This window comes from Herpailurus yagouaroundi, unplaced genomic scaffold, assembly GCF_014898765.1.
Source record: "Herpailurus yagouaroundi ecotype Mexico unplaced genomic scaffold, PumYag 213, whole genome shotgun sequence".
Classification (NCBI taxonomy): domain Eukaryota; kingdom Metazoa; phylum Chordata; class Mammalia; order Carnivora; family Felidae; genus Herpailurus; species Herpailurus yagouaroundi.
Window position 1 is genome coordinate 15,186,363 of NW_024412444.1, and position 23,516 is coordinate 15,209,878.

The 23,516-nt window shown below is 39.0% G+C and overlaps 1 protein-coding gene across 10 annotated transcripts in view; it reads left to right on the forward strand.

The window, feature by feature from the left end:
* SFMBT1 (Scm like with four mbt domains 1) overlaps positions 1-23,516 on the forward strand; it is a 135,013-nt gene that overhangs the window by 48,373 nt on the left and 63,124 nt on the right. The window contains exon 1 of one of the 10 annotated variants that reach the window (XM_040454813.1): positions 17,943-17,993. The exons of 8 other annotated variants lie outside the window; for them this stretch is intronic. The gene's annotated coding sequence lies outside the window, so the exon portion shown is untranslated. Of the gene's footprint in view, positions 1-17,942; positions 17,994-22,075; positions 22,087-23,516 lie in introns of those variants that run through there. One more of the 10 variants, XM_040454815.1, reaches the window with a different exon arrangement.

A 23,516-nucleotide genomic window follows, 5' to 3' on the forward strand; every position in this document is an offset into this window, starting at 1 on the left:
CCCCCCCCCCCCCCCCCCCCCGTCCAAGACTTTTTCATAGTTGGTGTTGTATTCTTCCATCAGGGGATACATAATGTTTCAGGTTGTCTTTTGTTTTGTGATTGATGTGAGCTGTTACTGATGGTCAACACTTAGATCCATTAATTGATTTTATTAGAGATTCTGTTATTCCCTCATCATTTATTAGTTGGATTAACTTTTGTTAAAAGAAACATCTCCTTCTCTTCTATTCTGTTACCCAGTGGTATAGTTGTGTATGATCTCTTTAATTACAAAATGCAGTGACTCTTAGCAAGTCGTTTGTGGTAGGTATTTTTTCTAATGCACCACCACCCAGTTGAATTGGTAGACAAACAGTTGCAACTGATAAGCAAGTTGAAGGTTTTTCTCTTCTCTCTGCATAAATGTCTTATGAACAGACCCTTCTGTTGGAAACTCTGTATAAGAGTATCCTTCTTGGCTTCTTCATTTGTAGGCAAAGACTGTGTGTATGGTGAATTATTGCTTTATAAGAGCAAATTACAATCTCGACCAATTTTTTTTCCAGCGTAGTATTTTGTAATGAGCATATAGTAATTGCTTGCTTCTTTTTTTTTTTTTTTTACAGGTTTGATTTATGATGTTGCTGTCTCTTATGCTGCTTTATTGTTATGAAATGGTTTTCTGTTCTTTCCTTGATCTTAACTATAAATAAGAAAAGTTACAAAATTGATGTAAATTCATACATGTAAATGTACTTTTACTATTATTACTTTTTTCACTTTTTGTATCTTAGCCATTAACTCCATTTTCACAATTCTTCCCAAATGGGATGTTTTTCTTCTTTTGGCTGTCAGTGTATCTGTTTTAAACACTAATCTAATGTCACAATAACTTTGTAGCATGCTGTAAGTAGATACACTGTATTTCGGATAAAAGGGGCAGAGCTCAGTGAATGGAGGGGGGCAAGAGTGGAGAAGGTTTGTGTACGAGTTAGCCCTTGAAGGTGTAGAAGTTTAGTGCCAGCACCTAAAGTTATCACGTGTTTGGTAAGGAGCTGCTGTGAATGTAGCAGGTATTAAAGCAGTGCAGCGGAACAGCTAGTCTGTGTCACATATACAGTAGTCCAGGTTTCAAAGTAATTTGTATTAAAGTGGACTTTAATATGTTATGTAATGTATCAGATGTAACAGATTTGCCACAAATAAAAAATACTGCCAAAATGGGGTGCCCGGCCAGCTAACTCAGTTGGAAGAGCATGTAACTGGGTCATGACTTCGAGTCCCACGTTGGGTGGGGCTTAATTTTCAGAGTTGAGATGCTTTTCAATAATTATTTTAGTTTCTTGGCACTTTTTAAGTTAAAGGATGACTATAAGAAGTATTGAGAGTTGAGACTGGAATCCCACCTAATAGATGGCAGAACTATCCCCATTAATTTCACTGAGTAGACCACAGACTGAGCGCTTACAGCGGCTAGGCATGGCACCATAGAGACTGAGGCAGGAGTGGGCCTCAGGTGCAGGTGGGCCCCTCTAGAAGGGTCCAAAGGTGCTGTGGTCATTTTTTAAGGGGGAGAACTGAATTCTGAAATGTGTGTTTAGTTCTTTTCCCCTTCACGTTGTAGGGTATTCAGATATACCTATGATTTCTGTTAGTTTCTCCTGAAAGGTACCCTGGTGTTGCAAAATGATTGGCATTTTTTCTTTTTTTTTTTTTTTGAAAGGCAGTGTTCAGACTTGGGAATCTGAAAATTTAAAAATCACAAACTGAGGGGCGCCTGGGTGGCGCAGTCGGTTGAGCGTCCGACTTCAGCCAGGTCACGATCTCGCACTCCGTGAGTTCGAGCCCCGCGTCAGCCCCTAGGCTGATGGCTCAGAGCCTGGAGCCTGTTTCCGATTCTGTGTCTCCCTCTCTCTACCCCTCCCCCGTTCATGCTCTGTCTCTCTCTGTTCTAAAAATAAGTAAACGTTGAAAAAAAAAGAAAATTTTAAAAATCACAAACTGAGCTGTAACCACCTTAGATCTTGAGAATGGGCTTTTTTTTTCCTTCTGTGGCCTTTGTCATTTCCATTTAGCTCTCCGATTCTACAGTTACAACCTCAGGATGCCAACTGAGATCCTGCCAAGGGAGCTAGCTTCTACCCAGACTCTGGGACTAATCTTCACCCCAAAGGAGATACATAAATGAATTGCTTAAGTGTGGCAATAACTCACTACTGCAGCCTTACTGTTGAGTACAGTTTCCAATAACCGGATCCTTGCCATTTCCCCTAGTTATATAATGATTAAGTTGGTGCCTTGAACTCCTGAATACCAGTGGCTAGATTTCATTCTTGAAACTTAATTTCCTCAGTATTTCTTCTAAGTCTCTACAGAGGCCACCAGCCTATTTGCTCGTACCTGTTTATTATTTTGCATTATCTTCACCTGCATTATAAATTTTACTTTCTCACACCTACTTTTTAGCTTGAGAGTTAGTTCTTATTCCTTTTTTTCTTTCTTGCACACATATATTGAGTATCTATTTGGAACTGGGCTAGAGAGAGAAAATAACCAAGTCCCTGACTTTAAGAATAACCAGGGGTATCAACATCAACATTCCTTTTTTCTCCAATTAAAAAAAATTTTTTTTAATGTTTTATTTATTCTTGAGAGAGAGACAGAGCATGAACGAGGGAGGGTCACAGTGAGAGAGGGACACAGAATCCGAAGCAGACTCCAGGCTCCGAGCTGTCAGCACAGAGCCCGACATGGGGCTCGAACTCACGAGCCATGATCATGATCATGACCTGAGCCAAAGTCGGATGCTCAACCGACTGAGCCACCCAGGCACCCCATCCAGTTTTATTGAGATACAGTTGTCATATAACATTGTATTAGTCCAAGGAGTACAATATAGTGATTGATATATGTATATATTGCAAAATTAGGACCACAATAAGTTTAGTTAACGTCAGTCACCTCACATTTTTTTTCTTACAACAGTAACTTTTAAGATCTACTTTCTTAACAGCCTTCAAATAGACGATGCGATATTGTTAACTATAGCCACCATGCTGTATGTTACATCCCCAGGACTTATTTGCCCATTAACTGGGCGTTTGTACCTTTTGAGCATGTTTACCCATTCACACCCTGCCTCCCTCATCTCTGGCAACCACCAATCTATCCTCTGAATCTATGAATTTGGTTTTTTATTTAGATTTTATTTTATTTTATTTTATCTTATTTTATTTTATTTTTACATCTTTCAAAACACTTTTTTAATGTTTATTTTTGAGAGAGAGAGTGTGTAAGCAGGGGAGGGACACAGAGAGAGGGAGACACAGAATCTGAAGCAGGCTCTAGGCTCTGAGCTATCAGCACAGAGCCCGACGTGGGGTTCGAACGCACGAACCGTGAGATCATGACCTGAGCCAAAGTTGCACACTTAACCAGCTGAGCCACTTAGGCGCCCCATTTGGTTTTTTAGATTCCACATGTAAGTGAGATCATACAGCATTTGTCTTTTTCAGACTTACTTCATTTAGCATAGTGCTCTCGAGGTCCATCCATGTTGTTGCAAATGGCAGGATTTCCTTCTTTTTTTGTGGCTGAAGAGTGTTCTGTTGTGTAAGTACAGTATATTTTCTTTATTCATTAATCTATTGTTGATCGCATAGGTTGCTTCCATGTCTTGGCTATTCTAAATAATGCCGCAGTGAACTTGGTGGTGCAGATATCTTTTCAGGTAGTGATTTTGTTTCTTTCAGATACTTAGAAATGGAATTGCTGGCTCATATGGTAGTGTTATTTTTAATTTTCTGAGGAACCTCCATACTGTTTTACATAGTGGCAGCACCAGTTTAGATTCCCACCAACAGTGCATGAGGGTTCCCTTTTCTCCACATTCTCATCAATACTTTCTGTCTTTTTGATAATAGCTGTTCTAACATGTATGGGGTGATATCTCATTTTGGTTTTGATTTTCATTTCCCTGAAGATTCATGATATTGAGCACCATTTCATGTACCTATTGGCTATTATATATCTTTTTTTGGAAAAAAAAATCTATTTAGTTCTGTGATTGGTTGACTTTAAAGGAACACATTGAGAAAGGAACCGTTCTTTGTTCCATTAAGCCTGATTACCATGATCTCAGGATCAAAGTCTAATAAACTGAGCAAACTTAGCTTTGAAATATTTTGCCTGGTCACATAAGTAGTAGGTTATTTAAAGTGAAATCATAGCCTGGTGGCTCAGTTGGTTAAGCGGCCAACTTTAGTTCAGGTCACAATCTCACCGTTTGTGAGTTTGAGTCCTGCGTTGGGTTCTGCACTAACAGTGGGGAGCCTGCTTCAGATTCTCTGTCTCTCTCCTTCCCTCCCTCTCTCTCAAAAATAAATAAACATTAAAAAAGAGAATTCTTTAAGAAATAAAATGAGATCATAATCATTTTAAGGCTTTAATTTATTCTTTTGTGTCCTGTTGGAATACAGATAAACTGAAATGTATTTCAGAGGAAGTCCAGGATGGTGAGGGAACTTAGGACCTGTCTTTGGAATAACTGTTAGTTCTCTCAGCTGTGTGAAGGGCTTTTGTGTGAGCAAAGGTACAGACTCATTGTGCGTGGGAAATACCTATGGGTAGAAGGAAGCCTTTGGGACTTGGGGCAGTTGAATGGAAAAACTTTGTGGTGAAGCAACTCAGAAGTGGTATAGATTGTCCCAGAAGGCACTTATGGGAGTTTTTTGTTACTGTGTCATCGGTGGTGTTTGACATAGAATAGATAACTTCTTCCACTCAAGGATGTGTAGATAGGTTCCTCCTCAAGGAACATGCTAGAGAAGCACCCTAGGTTAATGAGAGGAGTTATTTGTGGAAATGTTGGGGCATGAGAATGGTGGATTGGTAACCACAAAACTATGAGGACCATTGGACTAGGTGCTACCTATTAAAGTTTCTTCCAGCTTTTAGATTCACCAGTCTCTGTGGTTAGTGAAACAAAGGTTTTTTAAACATCTCCCAGGCAGTTGAGTTCATGTCCACGTGCAGTGTGTTGTATAGTTTCTGATGGCACGAAGCAAATGTCTGAAAAGGAGAGAGTGATATGAGCATAAAGTACCTAATTATTTGGGGGAGGAATGAGCAAAAGGAAAATGTTTACGTATTGAACTTAATCACTCGTCATTTGAGTAAAGTAGAAAAAATTTCCTCTTCAGCCTTCCCCCCCCCCCCCCCCCATGAGTATCCCTCTGAAATTGCAAAGTTGGCCGGGCAGCCCTGGGGCAGTCATGTCTGTTTTGGTCGTTTTAATCATTTGCTTTACAGATGTCTCTGTTTCAGGCCAAAAATCCATAGTGTTTGTTACAGTTGGGAAAACTGTCTTGACAAGACTTGTTCGTTAAGGCGGCTTTTTGAAGTCTAACTGGCAGTCTGGATTTGACATTTTGTTTAAGATTCGGGTAAGAGTAGTACTGTGCTGTTTGAATGGCTTATTGGTATTTTTTTTTCTTAAAACATTGTTTTGAGAGGAATTTGAAGTAAGCTTATGACTTTTTGATAGTTAGATTTGACATTAAGCCTCCTCAAGCTTTGGGTTTCCTAGTCAGCAAGGATTGACTGAGTGTCCTGTCTCATCGTCTGGCTGGAGGTGAAGTTGCAAACCTGATGTGGCTGAGCTTGTAGTCATCTTCAGATTATCATTTTGGGCGGATTTAATGTGAGTTTAGACAAGTGAATTGAGTTTTCTTTTATACTTTATACTTTAATAGAGAATAGTACCGCATTTGTAATCTCACGTCTTGTAAGAAAATATTGAAGAAAACACATTAATGATTTTGAGTGTGTGCTTTTGAGTTGTGATGATGATGTTTTTCCTGGGTGTTTTAAGCAACTAGCTCATTTATTTTCTCAACAGTTTAAATACAACAATTAAAACAATAACCTTGTTCTGCCTCCCCCACCCACCCGCCCACTCCATTCTGCACTGTGGAATATAAATCAGAACAGTTTTCATATATGGTGCTGGAATATTTGCCCCTCTGAAATAGATATCAATAGCCATTTACTTGCCTCAAGCCCATCCTGTGTTAGTTTGCAAATAACAAAGGTTTGAATTCTTTTCAGCTTACTTTGATGACTTCAGGCATCTGTCTCTGTTTCAGTTATAGTTTTATCTAAGGCTGAAAGAAGTTTTATATTTTATAAAACCTATTTTTTCCTCTACAATATGAAACTTAGTGTAGCATAGTCAGTATTAGTAAGAATTGAAAATTACACAGATATTTTTGTACTACACACTAGAAAGTGGAATTGGTAAGTGCTAATCTTGGAAAACTGTTAGTCTTTGTAGTACTGTATTTAAGTTTACTTAAATAATAATTTAATGGTAGGAAAAATACTGTTTTTAGAGAAAGAATAGAAAAGGGGAAGGGGAAGCATCATTTCTTGTTTAAAAGGGGCAGAGACTTAAGCAAAAATTTCTGTGTATTTAACATAAGCATTTCTAGTTCTCAGAGGAAGTTTACCTAATAGATTAATAGATGTGGGTATTGAACTCTACAAAAGCAAGTAACAAGCTGCAACTCAGTTCTAATGCTGAACAAACCACAGGCTACAAGCACCCTGCTGATCTCTAGCGTAACAGGTAGACTGTTGTTCTGCCTGGTGGGGGTTTTGGTTTTACATCTTATGTATGAGTTTAATTAGTTTCCTAATACGCATAATTTAGGCTTTTTTCCCCCTTATGTCTACGTAGCTTTTTTGCACTGTATTATTTTACACATGTAACGTGTTCCAGTTTATCTCTAGTAGTAACCAGAGGTTTACTCCTTTCCTCGAAGCACTTATCTTACAAGCTACTGAAGAGTTGTTTTGTTTTCTAAATAACTTATGCCTTTTCTAAATCCTTATCCTTGTTCCTTCTATCATTGTTATTAAATGTTGATCATGCTTTTTAGGTTTGTGGAGCGTGACCTGATGGCCCGAATTTGCAGTAGACAGTCGCCACACAGTTTCCCAGGGATGCCCCAGGCAGGCAGCAGCCTTGCCCAGGAGTGGGGAGACGTTCCCACTGATTGTGCTGTTTTGGTGCTTACAGTGATTTTGAGGGGTAGTAGCCTATCCAAAGGTCCTTGGCAGTTACAACCAATGATCTGCTTTTAGGGCCTTAAATGTCTTAAAACATCCTAATGAATTAATTGTACAGCGCATGTGATTATAGTCCAGGAGTCTTTAAAGTCTGACATAAAGCTTTCAAAAAAATACCTGTGTGCTTAATATTAGTAGAACAAAACAAAGCAGCGGAACCCCAAAGCCTCCTGCCTCAACATCACACCCTTGGTTGAAGGTTTTGAGAAGAGTGAGTAGAGGTTAAAGTTGAGTGAATGATCGGACAAAAGGCAGCCTCCCAGGGATCTGGAGACATTAGTCACTATAGCTTGCCTGCCACCCACTCTTCTCCAGGCCTCTGGGGGTAAGGAAGAAGCCTCTTCACTCCCTTGGGGGTGGAAGCTTTGTTTATGTGCTTTCCTGCTGATTCTAAGGTTTTTGATGGTGGCTGTTTATCACACTGATTCTTTTTTAGCCTTTTGACTGTTCTTTAAACTCCCTTTCCTTCCATTCCATCAAATAATAAAGAAATGTATGTTAATTAAAGCAAAGTTACTGTATAACTTTGCTAGGAAGAGTTAGAAGGGTATTTGGTAAGCAAAGTGAGAGTATTCCAAGTACTGAGAGGTTGGGAATCATCCTTGAAATAGTATCTTCATTCTTCTACTAAGAGGTTTGTTAAAGCAAAAATAGCTAATCTGCACTGAGGGCTTACTGTGCCATAAACTTTTACATGCACTAATGGATTGAATAATCAGAGTAACTATGAGATAGGTGCCATTGTTAACATCTCCATTTTATAGATGATGACACTGAGGCATAAATTGGTGATACAACTTGTCCAAGGCCACACAGCAAGCAGGCATGTACCTGGGACTCATACCCACCAGTCTGGCTCCTGAGGCCTCACGCTTCCTTATCAGGACTGTCTGGTTACATTTGATACGGTGTTGATCATTCTTACATCTTGATTTTCTGCCCTTTAGAAGGCTAAGTTAACCACTTAAAATTTTTTATTAAACATCCTGTACTTTTGGTTCAGTCACCTCTAAAATTTATGACCCCTAACTTCCTTAGCTGAGAAGACACAACTGTATGGGAATATAAGGGTGTAGACATATTTCTAATAATCTAATGAATAGGATTTATTAGGTGCCTGCTATTTGTGTGGTGCTCTATTCTATGTAAATTCTGCTTTAGTCTTCAGAACCCCTCAATATATGTATAATTCCCTATGTAACAGTTAGGGAAGCTGAGCTAGCAAAATGATAGCCTGGGGAACTTAAGCTGAGTCTCCTTTTTATGGTTTGTCTAGTCCATTCTCACTACTTGCCACTCCCCAGCTAGGAGTCTTGTTGTCCATTGTCCAGAGAAGCATTTGCCCAACTGGCGAAGACAAAGGCACAGAGTCAAAGAGACCTGGATTCCCTTCTGAGCACCTCTACTGGTTTTGCTGAGTGATGTTTTTAAAGATACTTACTGTCCTGAACTTTGGGTAGAACAAATTTAGTTGTACTCATTATTTAGCTTCTGTTGATTCTCATTCTCTTCAAGAGAATAGTCTGCTTTTAACGAAATAGAATTGGCTTTTATGTTACTTCCAACAGTTCATGTACCAGAGAATTTGCAATAAAATAACACATCTAAGGCCACTAGGAATTTAGAGGGAGAGAGCAATGTGGACTGTCACACTGAGGTTTGTTTTGGCCTCATCTGATACAGGCTTTTTTTTCCTGGAGTGTGTATGTGTACTTGCTGTTTCCTCTCATTGACCTGCCTTTCTGATTTCTAACGTAGTTATCAGGGAGTTTTCAGACCCTCCCTCTTCCCCTCGCTGGGGGCTACCTATAATGAGATGAGCACATGGGTAGCTATTTGGAAGGTGAAGACAATTAAGTAACTTTCTAGGCCTGATTTGAACTTCTGGATCTTTTTGGTTTGTGGTCAATTCCTTAACCTTGAGCTAAGAACTTCAAAAACTTTTGGAGGCCTTTATTTCTGGTTTCTGTTTATTCGGCCTGTAGCTGAGCTCTACAGTTAAACTATATTAGTATCTCTGGTCTCTTGATGATCAATCCCTTTTAAGTATTATTCTGTCCCACTGCCAGACTCCCTTCTAGCTTAATGTAAATTTGATTAACTGTCTGGGAGTTTTAGGCCACCTTTACCAGATATCCAAATTACAGTCATGTGACTTGTTCTTCTTGCATGGTAATTGGAGGGAGAATAGGGGAATAAGGATATCAAAATTCATGAATAGTTAAAAAATATTCATTATTTTGTTCCTAGCTCTGACTTTCCCTTTTTACCTTTCACGATAGTTTTTTTTTTTTTTTCCCAACGTTTATTTATTTTTGGGACAGAGAGAGACAGAGCATGAACGGGGGAGGGGCAGAGAGAGAGGGAGACACAGAATCGGAAACAGGCTCCAGGCTCCGAGCCATCAGCCCAGAGCCTGACGCGGGGCTCGAACTCCCGGACCGCAAGATCGTGACCTGGCTGAAGTCGGACGCTTAACCGACTGCGCCACCCAGGCGCCCCGATAGTTTTGTTTTTAATCAGATTTTGAATTTTGATTTAAATTTTCATTGACTTCTTCTCTTTAAACATATTCCTTAGAGGTATAGCAAAATTAATACTAAAGGGGCACTTTCTCTTTCAGTTAGCATGCGTGCGCGCACATGCACACACACACACACACATATTTTAAGTTTATTTATTTTGAGAGAGACAGAGAGAGGGAGCGGGGGAGGGGCAGAGAGAGAGAGAGGGAGGAAGAGAGAATCCCAAGCAGGCTCCACACTGTCAGTGCAGAGCCCGATGTGGGGTCAGAATCCTCCCCAGCTGGGAGCTCATGACCTGAGCTGAAACCAAGAGTCGATGCCTAACTGTCTGAGCCACCCAGGCGCCCCTGCACACATACATTTTTTGATGAGACATTGAAAATTGCTTATAATAAGTATGATTGCCTGCCAATACTTTTTGCATACATATTCTTTGGTATCAAGAAAAAGAAGTGTGTATGTGTTTACTTGGCCATATAGCGAAAACTGCTTGGTCTAGAGGTGCAATATGTACAATTATCTGAATATTAGTTTCAGTTACAGTTACAAGTTTTACAATTTAAAAATGGTTCTACCAAAGTTGGGGTTCAGTAATTGATCATTTTAATTTGCAGTTCATTAATTCAACAGATATTAATTGAGTGCTAGCTATGTTTTAGGAGCAGGGACATTATTAGTCTCATTTGTTCATTACTCTGCTGCCCAGCACAGAGCCTGGCATCTGATAGGCATTCAGTAATATCAGTTGAATGAAACGATGCATGTCCTCATGGAGTTTACATGCTGGTGTTATACCCACATCTAGCACTGAAAGAGCCCCAAGAGAAGTAGAATGCGTAATCCATATTTTAAAACTATCTTGCTTCTCTCATTGAGAGTGAGAGTATATTTCCCAGAAGCTCCCCAGCATACTTTCTCTTCTTTTGTAGCCAGGACCAGGTCATATAGCCATACAGAAGGCCCAGAACGCAGTTTTCTGACAGCAAGGAGTGGACTGACTGAGTGCAGTCCATTACGTGGAACGGGGCTTTGCCGTGCTAAACGGATGCAGGATTCAGGGCAAGGGGAAGAGAGAGGGAAGGACTTAACAAGGCTGCTCGGAGTGTGATTTACAGAATTGGAGAGGTAGATGTGGACTGAGCTTAACTTTGTGCAGAGCTATGAAGAATGTAGTTTCTTGGTGCATACAGAGGTAAACTGGAATTTTAACCTCTTTATGAACAAACTTTAATCTTAACACTCGAAGCAAAAAAGTGTTATAAATTACATAAATTCTTTTAAATCCTTTTCTCTGGAAACACTTCAAGATTAGTTTATCATGTCATTTAAAGAATAAGGGCCTTCTGTTTTTCTTTTCACAAGTATTCAGTAATTCAGAGATTTTATTTTAATTAGGCTTTTATTCTTTCATAGGAACTAGTTTAAGGACCTACTAGAATAACATTTCAGAAGAAGTTCATAAATGGTAACACTTAGGTGCCATCCAGACTCCTGGCTATTCCCCATTCTACTAGAACAATATAGAGCTTTGTAGTTGAACAAATAACAAACAAAAGAACTAGAGTGTAAGTTATGTGGAGCCATCACATTATGGTACAGGAGACACACCTCACAGTCGCCCTCACTGCCTGATCTCTGAGGAAAGCCTGGAAGTCTAGAGGGGTTCAGGCTCCGGAGTCAGACTGGGGTTCACATCCTGCCCCTGCTGTTTGCTTACTAAAAGAACTGACAGGTTATTTCTTTTCTCTGAGCCTCAGTTTCCTCATCTGTAAAATGGGGTTACCATGTATAGGCTACGTAGAGTGGTTAGGATTAAATAAGATAGAATTTGAAAATAGTTAACACTTATGCATACCATATATTATCAGCAGTGTTTTATTTACTATATAACACACAAAAAGTACTAGGCACATACACAGTAAATACTCATATAGGACTTCTTTTTTTTTTTTAGATAAATGGTTAACAACCATTTGTAGGGTTAGAATGATCTGTCATTTGACATGAGAAGGCTGAGAAACAATCACTGAAATTACACAACAGTTTCAAGCCTTTTCATAACTGAACGTAGTCTATTCATGTAATCATTTTATAATATTGAAATTGGTACATTTTTGGCAGTGTTTATGTTGGTGAACTAAATACCTCCTTATTTAATCAGAACAGAGACCTATTGACTATTTCAATATGTGCTCATGTAACTGGCTTCTATAAATAAAGTCATCATCCATGAAGAATGTGACAATATTCGTACTCTAGAACATCTACCATTTCTCCAGCTTATAGGATAAGGATAAAGAAATGATTTTTAAGGAGTATTACTCAGCAATCAAAAAGAGTGAAATCTTGCCATTTGCAACTACGTGGATGGAACTGGAGGGGATTATGCTAAGTGAAATTAGAAAGAGAAAGACAAAAATCATATGACTTCACTCATATGAGGACTTTAAGAGACAAAGCCAATGAACATAAGGGAAAGGAAACAAAAATAATATAAAAACAGGGGGACAAAACAAAGGAGACTCATAAATATGGAGAACAAACTGAGGGTTGCTGGAGGGGTTGTGGGAGGGGGGGATGGGTTAAATGGGTGAGGGGCATTAAAGAATCTACTGAAATCATTGCTTCATTATATACTAACTAATTTGGATATAAATTTTAAAAAATAAAATAAAGTTAAAAAAATGATTTTTAAATGCTACTGTCGGGGCGCCTGGGTGGTGCAGTCGGTTAAGCGTCCGACTTCAGCCAGGTCACGATCTCGCGGTCCGTGAGTTCAAGCCCCGCGTCAGGCTCTGGGCTGATGGCTCGGAGCCTGGAGCCTGTTTCCGATTCTGTGTCTCCCTCTCTCTCTGCCCCTCCCCCGTTCATGCTCTGTCTCTCTCTGTCCCAAAAATAAAAATAAAAAAACGTTGGAAAAAAAATTAAAAAAAAAAAAATAAATGCTACTGTCATATCTTGGTACAATGAAAGATCATGTCAGAACTATGATTTTGTAATCTTGGTATGTGGTGCAGAGTACTTAGCAATTGCTGAGGGAACAGGGCTGTGAAGTGGTCCTACTTATAGCTGGAACTAGGGATTTATAAATTGGTTGACATGAGATTTCCAACATCATTATAGTATGAATCAGTTTTAAAAAATTATTTATGCTTGAAATTTTTGAAAGACATGTATTAAAGAAGGGTTAGAAAAATTGACATTGAGGTGCTTTTAATGGAAAATTTATGGGTGTTGAAATTAGGATTTTAAACACTAAAACAGCATAAGTTACTGAATTGGTGTGATGAAATGCCTTCATGGATGATCGATCAGTAAACCTAACGGAAAGAAAGGTGAAGTGTGAGAGTGGGGACTGAAGCTGACAAGAAGGTTTCCAAGGTGCGAAATAAAGATTGAAGCCATTCTAGAGATTTTAAAGAGTTTTTATTAAGCTTGAATGAATTATGGCATATGAAAAGAGCTCATAAGTTGGAAGCACTGTTCATATAAGGAGTGTTAATAATTACACTTTTGTTGATTGAAAAAAATTTTCCTGGAAACCTCAAAGAAAGAAGCTTTAATGATGAAGAAATTAATCATACTGCCCGATTTTCCATCGGAACCCCTGATTTTTCGTTCTCAAACCACTCCTCCTCTAAACCTTTCCCCTAAGTGGCAGTTTCATCCTTTCTGTGGCTTAGGCCAAAAACTTGGGAGTCAGCCCACATGCTGCTCTTTCTCTCACACCACACATCCAGTTTTCCTTCTACCCTTCTCAACCTTTTCACCGATGCTCTAGTGGATCTAGCCACTAACACGCTCGCTGGGATTGTTCCAGGATCTTTTTTATTGATCTTCCTGGGCTCCTTGCTCACTTCACAGTCTATTCTCAACACAGTTGCACAGTGATCCTTTTGAAAGAGAGGTCAGATTATGTCCCTCCTCTGCTCAAAGCCCTCCAGTGTCTTCCTCAAAACCCAGATCTTCACAGCAGCCTACACGTTTGTGTATAATCTGGTCCCTGGTACCTTTCTGAGCTCATCTCCTGGCATCTTTGCCTTGATCCTTCTGCTCCAACAGCAGTGGCCTTGAAACTGCTACACAAGCTCCCACTTCAGGATCTTTGTGCTTTCTGTCTGGAATGTACTTCCCCAGGTACCCTTGGGTGTTGGCTAATGTCACCTCATCACTAAGGCCTTGGTACTCTTTCGAAAGTAGTAACTCTGTGTCCTCCTTCCTTGCCTCATTTTTGCCCCTAACATTTATTTTCATTCAGCATACTATATACTTTATTACCTGTCTCCCCACACTAGATTGTGAGATCTGTGAGGGCAGCACCCACCTTTCCCCCCATTTGTTTACCTAACACAGTATGTGGCAGATAGTATGTGCTTAGCAAATATTGATTGACTAATTGCGGTAACATTGCAGTTCATTAGTACCACTGCTGTTGACTCATAGAGGCTTCTTTGAACAAAATCACTGGTAGTATCTGTTAATATCAGTACTAAAAAATGGTAGTACTAATTCTAAACACTCATATTTAATAGTGGGAAGTACTGCATTGTATTTCCCAGCTTCCCTCGTAGTTAGATGGGGTCATGTGACCGAATTTTAACAATAGAATGTGGGTAGAAGCCCTGGATCAAGAAAACCTACATGAATGATCCCTATGCTGAATGATTTGGGGAACCTGTGTTGAAGATGCAGCGCTCTGGGTCAGAAGGCGCTTGGCTCGATGAATTACCATGTAGAGGACAGTTGCCTACTCTTCAGGAACACCTGTTTGGGCTTTCGCTGAGTGAGAAATATCTGTTGGATTAAGCAACTGTAATTTGGAATTTATTGGTTAAAGCACAGCATTACCTTAACTAAAACAAACCAGTGACAGCTAAATTCTCCTTGTTCTGTTGGATATCCAGATGGTACCCAGATTCCTTGTCCTCAGCTTCTGTATTTGAAAATGGAAATAATGTTATTTTAAAGCACAGGTGTGTTCTTCTTTTAGGTTTATTTTGAGAGAAAGTGCATGCAAGAGGGGAACGGGCAGAGAGGGGGAGAGACAGAACGCCAAGCAGGCTCCATACTGTCAGCAGAGCCTGATGTAGGGCCCGAACCCACCAGACAGGAGATCATGACCTGGTCTCACCTGACCCTGAGCTGAGATCAAGAGTCAGACGCTCAACTGACTGAGCTATCCAGGCGCCCCCACAGTTGTGTTCTTAATACAGATGACTTTATTTTTTTGCGACTCGATCAAGATACACTTCACATACCATGAAATTCATTCATTTAAAGTGTACAGTAGTGCAGAGTGGTTTTTTTTTCTTAACGTTTATTTATTTTTGAGACAGAGAGAGACAGAGCATGGGCAGGGGAGGGGCAGAGAGAGAGGGAGACACAGAATGTGAAGTAGGCTCCAGGCTCTGAGCTGTCAGCCCAGAGCCCGACGCGGGGCTCGAACTCATGGACCGCGAAATCGTGACCTGAGTTGAAGTCGGCCGCTTAACCGACTGAGCCACCCAGGCGCCCCCAGAGTGGGTTTTTTTTATTATTGAAGTACAGTTGATATACAGTGTCGTACTAGTTGTGTACTAGCTGTGTACAACACAGCTGAATGGTTTTTATTCAGAGTTGTAGGGCCGCTGTGACAATCTAATTTCATAGTGTTTCAGTAGCCCCCAGAAGAAACTCTGCATAGTGGTAGTCTTTCCCTCTAGCTCTTGGCACCCTCACTACTCTACCTTCTGTCCCTATGGACTTGCCTGTTCTGGCCATTTTATACAACTGGAAGCATATAATCTGTGGCCTTTTGTGTTTGACTTCTTTCACTTGGTATATTTTCAAAGTTATCCAAATTATAGCACGTATCAGTACTTCATGCCTTTTTAAAAAAACTTTTTGGGGCGCCTGGGTGGCGCAGTCGGTTAAGCGTCCAACTTCAGCCAGGTCACGATCTCGTGGTCCGTGAGTTCGAGCCCTGCGTCGGGCTCTGGGCTGATGGCTCAGAGCCTGGAGCCTGTTTCCGATTCTGTGTCTCCCTCTCTCTCTGCCCCTCCCCCGTTCATGCTGTCTCTCTGTCCCAAAAATAAATAAACATTGAAAAAAAAATTAAAAAAAAAAAAACAAACTTTTTAATGTTTATTTATTTTTGAGAGAGCGTGCATGAGTGGGAGAGGGGCAGAGAGAGAGAGAGAGAGAGAGAGCGGGACAGAGGATCTGAAGTGGGCTCTGCACTGACAGCAGAGAGCCTGACGCAGGGCTCAAACTCATGAGTTGAATCGTGAGGTCATGACCTGAGCTGAAGTTGGATGCTTAAGTGACTGAGCCACCCTGGTGCCCCTCTTTATTTGAAAATGTTATGCTTCAGGGTGTCTGGGTGGTTCAGTTGGTTAAGTGTCTGACTGTTGATTTCGGCTCAGGTCATGATCTCAGGGTTTGTGAGGTCAAGCCCTGCATTGGGCTCTGCACTGACAGTGCAGAGCCTGCTTGGTATTCTTTCTCTTCCTTTCTCTCTGCCCCTTCCCTGTTCACGCTCTCTCTCAAAATAAATAAACTTTAAAAAAATGTTATGCTGCTTATTTCTTTATCTTCTTTGGGTATTAAATTTTTTTAATGCTTATTTATTTTTAAGAGAGAGAGAGAGGGATAGGGAAAGACAGAGCATGACAGAGGAGGGGAGGCAGAGAGAGAGAACGAGACAGAATCCAAAGCAGGCTCCAGGCTCTGAGCTGTCAGTGCAGAGTCTGATGCGTGGCTTGAACTCAGGAACCACGAGATCGTGACCCAAGCTGGAGTCGGTTGCTTAACCGACTGAGCTACTCAGGCACCCCCTCTTTGGATATTTTTCTGAAATAGATATTGGAAATGGAATTGCTTGGTTTGTACAGAATGCAAGTTAAATTTTTTGATGGAATAAAATTTCTCTCTAAAAGGGTTATACCCATTTATGCTCTTCAACTAGTAGTGACAACATCCATTTCTCCATAATTTCACCTATATTGGATGTTATTAATCTCTTATTTTTGTCAATCTGAGTGAAAAATACCTCATTTTAGCTTTTGACATTGAACATGTTTTTGTATGCTTATTGATCTTTTGCATTTCTTCTCTAAAATTCCTCTTTGTACCTGACTTTTGTTCTCCGTTAGGTTTGGCCTTTTTTTTCTTTATTAATTTATAGATGTTTTCTGTTATTATGACTGTTAATCCTTTATGTCTAATATATGCTGGAAATATTTTCTTCTAGTCTATGGCTTGGTTTTTGTATAATGTATTTACTATTTTTTTTTAATGTTTATTTTTGAGAGAGAGAGAGAGAGAGAGCATGCGTGAGTTGGGGAGGGTCAAAGAGAGAGGGGGATGGGCTTGGAAGCTGACTCTGCACTGGCAGCAGCAAACCCGATATGAGACTTGAACACACGAATCGAATTGTGGATCATGACCTGAGCTGAGGTTGGACGCCCAACCTACTGAGCCACCCGGATCCCCTTAGGGCTTGGTTTTTAAAGTTTTTTATGCTGTCTTTCTGCCAGTCAGAAGTTTTAAATATTTTTAAATGTTTCATTTTATGGCCTCAATGCTTGAGGATGTCTATGCTGTCCCAGGGTTTATAACCATATTCCCATTTTTTAAATTTGTTTGGAGTCTTGTTTTTCATGTTTTGCTCTTTTAATTTGCCTGGAATTTATTTATGTGGCAGCATGAAGTAAGGATCCAGTTTTTTGCCTCTCAGAATGGATAGCCAATTCTTTAATTCCTATTTTACTGATGTATTTGTCTTTTCTTGTACTAGTATCATACTATTTTAATATTTTGATAGAACTATCTCATCATATATCATCTTTTACAAAAATGTAGCTGGGTTGTACATTTTCTCCTTTAGATGCATTTTAAATTAGCATTTTAAAATAAAATACCCTTTTGGGATTTTTATTGGAAAGAAAAACATTTCTCTAACAACTTCTTAAAAAAATTTTTTTTAACATTTGTTCATTTTTGAGAGACAGAGACTGAACACAAGCAGGGGAGGGGCAGAGAGAGAGAGGGAGACACAGAACCCGAAGGAGGCTCCAGGCTCTGAGTTGTCAGCCCAGAGCCTGATGGCAGAGCTTGAACCTGCAAACCATGAGATCATGACTTGAGCTGAAGTTGGATGCTCGATTGACTGAGCCACCCAGGCACCCCCTAACACAACTTTTAAAAAATGTTTATTTATTTAGAGAGAGAGACAAAAGGGCAGAGAGAGAGAGAATCCCAAGCAGGCTCTGCTTTATCAGCACAAAGCCCGACAGGGCGTTCAATCTCATGAACCGTGAGATCATGACCGGGAGTGAAATCAAGAGTCCGATGCTTATCTGACTGAGCCACCCAGGTGCTGCTTCTCTAACACAATTTTTAATGGCCATGTTGTATTACATTGTATGCTTATGCCATATTTTACTTAAAAATTTCTCATTGTTAGTCTAAAACCACACTTTTAAAATATCGCCTCATAATTTAGCTTTTTAAATTGAAATATAATTGAGATATAACATTGTGTTAGTCCAGGGTGTACAACATAATGATTTAATAATATGAATATATTGCAAAATGCTAACCACAGTAAGTTTCAGTAATACTTGTCACCACATATACAAACTTTTTGTCTTGGGATGAGAACCTTTAAGATTTACTGTCTTTTGAAATACACGATACGGTGTTGTTGACAGTGAGTCATCATGCTGCACTTGATATCTTTAGGACTTACATATTTTTTAACTGAAAATGTGTGCCTTTTGATCACCTTCACCCATTTTGTGTGACAGTCACCAATCTGTTCTTTGTATCTATGAGTTTGGGTTTGGGTGTTTTGTTTTTATTCCATGTATGAGATCATATGGCATTTGTCTTTTTCTGTTTGACTTATTTCACTTAGCATACTGCTCTCAGGGTCCATCTATGTTGCAAATGGCAGGATTTTCTTTTTTATGGCTGAGTAATATCCCATTGTGTGTGTATATGTGTGTGTATACCACATTTTTAAAAATCCATTCATCTATCAGTGGACACATAAGTTGCTTCCATGTCTTAGCTATCATAAATAATGCTGCAGTGGATATGGGAGTGTAGATATCTTTTTGAGTTAGTGTTTTTGTTTCCTTTGAATACCCAAAAGGGGAATTGCTAGATCATATGTTATTTCTAGTTGTAATTATCTGAGGAACCCCCATACGGTTTTCCACAGTGGCTGCATCAATTTACATTCCCACCAACAGTGCACAAGGATTCCCTTTTCCCACATCCTTGTCAACGTTTGTTTTCTTGTCTTTTTGATAACAGCTTTGTAACAGGTGTGAGGTGATACTTCATTGTGGTTTTGATTGGCATTTTTCTCATGATTAGTGACGTTGAACACCTTAAAAATTTAGGGTATTCTTGAGTTCTGGGTATTGTTTAGAAGTTCTTTTGGTTTTATAAATTCATTAGTACTGATTTGTTCAATTGAGATAGACATGCCCTGTGTTGGGTTTACATAATCATGGAAAAGTTCAATTAGGGTCAGATTTAATTTAGATGATGTGAGTGGCTAAGATTGACTTTATTAGACTTAATTTATTTTTTAATCTCCCTAGTTAGACACGGAGCAGTGGGTTAAAAACAACGGCAATAAACAACTTAATGAAACAATGGAAGATTTCTATCCTTAATAATCAAATTACATTGACATTTGACAGATGGAAGCAAAACATTTAATTTAGGGAGCCTGTCAGATAAGATGTATACAAGGTCAGGGAGTGATGATGGACTATTGGAGAGAGTAAAAAGCCAGCAGGGATCTATATCTGTTGGGGAACAAAAAACCACAGTGACTCTACCACTAGCATTTGCTGTAAGGGCATTTCCTTTGCAAATATGCCCAAAATGGAGCATCTAATTTGCTGAATTGTTTGCATTTACCATATTTAACAGCATAGTTGAAATTGTTACTGGACTTCCATCTGTTAAGTTGAGGGATAGGAGTGAAAATTCAAACATTTCAATGGGAATTTTCCTTTTAACTACCTCATAAATACTTACTGAATTAAAGTGTTGGTTTTTTTGGTTTTTGTTTTTTGTTTTGTTTTTGCAACTACTATATGTACTGGATACACATCTCTGGAATCACACTGAGTTCCTATCCTTCTTCCTAAGTGCTTTAAGAGTTATTTATGTTGGATTTGTTAAATCATTTGGCTGAAGATCCATCCTACAGAAATCTGTTGCATCATTGTAACTTTTCCCATGTAATAAATGGTCTTACTCAGTGTTTAATCTTAGCCTTCAAAACAAAGTGCACCAACGTGAAGCCTGGTAGTAGAGGCATAGGGTAATATAAGCACCCCTCACTGAAATATTCTAAATAAGATGAGCAAGGTTCAGATCAGTTAGTTCATGATAACTTATTTAAATGAGTAACTCTAATGTGTTCTGGTCACCACAAGAGAAATTATCACCAAAATCAGTGATAAAATAAACAAAGACAGTAAAACAATTTAATATGAGTAGGAAATAAATGAAACAAAAGGAAATAAATGAAAAGTGAGTTAAATTTCCATATTCTAGGGGCACCTGTGTGGCTCAGTCGGTTGAGCATCTGACTTCAGCTCAGGTCATGATCTCACTGCTCATGAGTTTGAGCCCCATGTCAGGCTCTGTGTTGACAGCTCAGAGCCTGGAGCCTGCTCCCGATTCTGTGTCTCCCTTTCTCTCTGCCTGCCCCCCGCTCACACTCTGTCTCTCTCTCTTTCAAAAATAAATAAATGTTAAAAAAATTTTTTTTACAAAATTTCTATATTCTAAGCTCCTGGATATTTTACTGTTTTTTTCCCCCTTCATTGCATAGAAAGAGAGCATACTAGCAATAAAGAAAGAGATTTAACAGATGTTCTACAGCAAAAAGCTTCAGCAGTTTATTTCTCATAATCCTATTAAGATGATGAACTGATTGTTCATTGGTTAAAATCTTAGTGATGTTGTAAGTTTGAAAACAAATATCATAGCCTTAGCTTTCAGCTTCATAAGACTTGTGGTTTTCATTTTCTCTTGCCTTTGGCTTTGATTATTCTATATTATATATTTGAATATATTATGTATTCAATATTTCCCCATATATTATCATTTTGTACTAGGTGGCTCTTTGCACAAAATATTCTGGAATATTTCAAGAGTTTATGAATATAAGAAGTGGATGCCATCTTCAAAACCTAGTGAACCAACAGATATTTACGTAGCACTGACTTTGCTATGTCAAACCCATGATGTAGTGATAGGGTGTTCTGTGTAGAGATGATGCACTAAGTGCCATAGGAACTCAAATCAGTCAACATTGTATAAAGTTAATATTAACTCAGCATTTACATGTGGCCAGCTTTATGCTAAGTGCTCTTCATGAATTGTCTTACTTATCCTCATAGCAGTCCTCTGAAGTAGGTACAGCACTATTCTCCCTCTTTTACAAGTGATGCCATTGGCACAAATGAGTTAAGTCATTTGTTAAAAGTCACGTAGTCAAGTAAACAATGGACACAGGGTTTTAAAAAGTTAATATAATGCCCTTCACGTGATTTTTCCACTCAGCAGCATAGATAACATTCCCATGTGCTTTTATGGATCTACCTAAATTCTTCTAATGATTGTAGAGTATATCCTAGTATAGGTGTATCATAGTGTATTGGTCATCCCATTCCCATTTGGTAGATATACAGGTTATCTGGTTTCCCACTGTTCAAGATAGTACTGTGGCAAACATCACTGGTTATGAAGCCTTCAACACATGTGTTTTGTATGAAAGGTTCTTTTATTTTATTTTTTTATTTTAATTTTATTTTTTTAAATTTACATCTAAATTAGCATATAGTGCAACAATGATTTCAGAAGTAGATTCCTTAGTGCCCCTTACCCATTTAGCCCATCCCCCCTCCCATACCCCCCTCCCGTAACCCTCTGTTTGTTCTACATATTTATGAATCTTTTATGTTTTTTCCCCCTCCCTGTTTTTTTTTTTAATTTTTTAAATGTTTTTATTTATTTTTGAGACAGAGAGAGACAGAGCATGAGCAGGGGAGGGGCAGAGAGAGAGAGGGAGACCCAGAATCTGAAGCAGGCTCCAGGCTCTGAGCTGTCAGCACAGAGCCCGACGCAGGGCTTGAACTCATAGAGTGTGAGATCATGACCTGAGCTGAAGTCAGACACTTAACCGACTGAGCCACCCAGGCGCCCCCCGCCCCGCTGTTTTTATATTATTTTTGTTTGCCTTTCCTTATATTCATCTGTTTGTCTCTTAAAGTCCTCATATGAGTGAAGTCATATATTTGTCTTTCTCTAACAGACTAAATTCATTTAGCGTAATACCCTCCAGTTCCATCCACGTAGTTGCAAATGGCAAGATTTCATTCTTTTTGATTGCCAAATAATACTCCATCGTGTGTGTATATATATACATATATGTATACATATGTATACATATATACATATATGTATATATATACCACATCTTCTTTATCCATTCATCCATCGATGGACATTTGGGCTCTTTCCATACTTTGGCTATTGTTGATAGTGCTGCTATAAACGTTGGGGTGCATGTGTCCCTTCGAAGCAGCAGGCCTGTATCCCTTGGATAAATACCTAGTAGTGCAATTGCTGGGTCGTAGGGTAGTTCTATTTTTAGCTTTTTGAGGAACCTCCATACTGTTTTCCAGAGTGGATGCACCAGCTTGCATTCCCAAGATTCTTTTATTTTTTTTAGGTTTATTTATTTATTTTGAAAGAGAGAGAGAGAGAGAGCCAGGGAGGGGCAGAGAGAAATGGAGAGACAGAATCCCAAGCAGATTCTGCACTGTCAGCGCAGAGCCGAGTGCAGGGCTCAAACTCACAAGCTGTGAGATCACGACCTGAGCACAAATCAAGAGTAGGATACTTAACTGACTGAGCCACCCAGGCACTCTGAAAGATTCGTAATACTACAATTACTGCTCAAAGAGTTTGTGTCTTATAAATCTTTGTAGGTTAAATTATGTTTCATTAAATTTCTTTTCAAAAAAAAGAGGTACCAATCTGTACTCCCAATTTCTCCCATTCATCCACCTTCCTTGCCAACAATTCTTTTTAGTTTTAAAAATTTTACCAATCTGAAAGGTGAAAAAATAGTATATAATTAAAAATTATTTTCGTCACTACTAATAAGATTTAGCACATTTTTATAAGCTTTAACTCTGATTTTTTTAAATGTAGATCAATTATGGGGCGCCTGGGTGGCTCAGTTGGTTGGGCGTCCGACTTTGGCTCAGGTCATGATCTCACAGTCGGTGAGTTCAAGCTCCGCATCGGGCTCTGTGTTGACAGTTCAGAGCCTGGAGCCTGCTTCAGATTCTGTGTCTCCCTCTTTCTCTGCTCCTCTCCTGCTCATGCTCTGTCTCTCTCTGTCTCAAAAATAAATAAAAACATTAAATGTGGATCAGTTATGTATTTTGCCCATTTTTTCTTTTTTGATGTTGTTGAATTATAGGACTTTATATATGGAAATTAACCCATTATATTTTCACCCATCTCATTTGTTTGTTTATTTATTTATTTATTTATTTATTTATTTATTGGTAGTAAAGTATAATTGACAAATAACATTCTGTTAGTTTCAGGTGTACAACATAATGATTTGATGTTTGTGTACATTGCAAAGTGATCACCAAACTCAGTCTAGTTAGTATCAATCACCATACATAGTTACAAAAAATTGTTTCTTGTAATGAGAACTTTTAAGATAAATTCCTTTACTTTTGAACTTTATTTATGGTGTCTTCTTTAAAAAAAATTTTTTTTTATTTTAGGGGGAGAGAGAGAGAGAGAGAGAGAGAGAGAGAGAGAGAGAGAGAGAGAG